Raw genomic sequence first — 1,147 nt, 5'->3', positions numbered from 1 at the left:
TGACCGCCTCATCGCATCTTTCTCCCAAGGAGTGACTGGTGGACTTGAACTGCCTGCACAGAGGTTAACAGGTACCACCAGTGCTCTTTGCATTCACCTAACTTAAAATTTTTCTATCTAGAAATATATTTGCTTGCTGCTGCCAATAGCAACCCCCTTTGTGCTCTTGTTTTATTTCTTTCACACATTTTTGCCTGGTGGCTCAGCGGGTTAAGTGTTGGACTGCTAACCACAAGGAGATTCAAATCCACAGCCACCCTGTGGGAGAAAAAGGACATTATCTGATCCTGTAAAGATTTAGTCTCAGCAACAATATACAGTTCTACTCTGTCCTATACTGTTGCTGTGAGTTAGATTTACTCCATAGCAGTAAGTGAATGAATGCTTTGACAATATGTAAAATATAAACGTAACTATATGGAGAAATAATGAGTTCTAATGAAAATTGTTGTGCTAATCGTAGTAGTAATAGGAATGATTTTAAACTATTATGTACTGTTACTCTTTATTTTCTTTAGCATTATCATGCTATCTTTAAGTAAAAATGAATTTAAACCTAAAAAATTCTCATAACTATACTACAATTATAAAAAAAAATGTTTAAGCAACCAAAAAGGCAAAGGAGTTGAACTTTCTTTAATTGAATGCAAATCCACCTTTTTACACAGTTAAGAATGTCAGTTGACCTTGTGAAGGACAAAGAAGCAGGAGGACTCCCCTAGGATAACAAGCAGGTTCCTAAAGATTAAACTCAATCATTTAGAAATTGCAAATAAGAAGCCAATAAGGAATTTGAAGCATAGATTTGCCTGCTGCCCTTTTACAATGATACTCAAGCTCCAAACAAATTTCAAGGGCAATGTTAAAACAGACACAGCTTCTTCTTGGCATTGTATTGCATTGTCAATGTTTTTATCTTCTTCTACTTTTAAATGCACTTCTATTTATAGAACCTGCATAGTTTGCTTTAATCTGTCAATATGTTTGTGTCTTGAGATATACTTTAGGATAGTCAATTCCTGTTTTGATTTATGAACAAAGTATGCAATGTCGTCAATCATGTAAATAATGTTTGTAAATAATGCTAGAAAATGTCTATCAAGATTACCTTTTTGGGCTTGAAGGCAAACAAACGGCCATCTAGCTC

Source organism: Echinops telfairi, unplaced genomic scaffold (assembly GCF_000313985.2).
Source record: "Echinops telfairi isolate 266 unplaced genomic scaffold, ASM31398v2 ScPeMD7_2;HRSCAF=8, whole genome shotgun sequence".
NCBI lineage: Eukaryota > Metazoa > Chordata > Mammalia > Afrosoricida > Tenrecidae > Echinops > Echinops telfairi.
The sequence above is the reverse complement of the archived record's forward strand: the minus strand, read 5'-3'. Positions refer to the sequence as shown.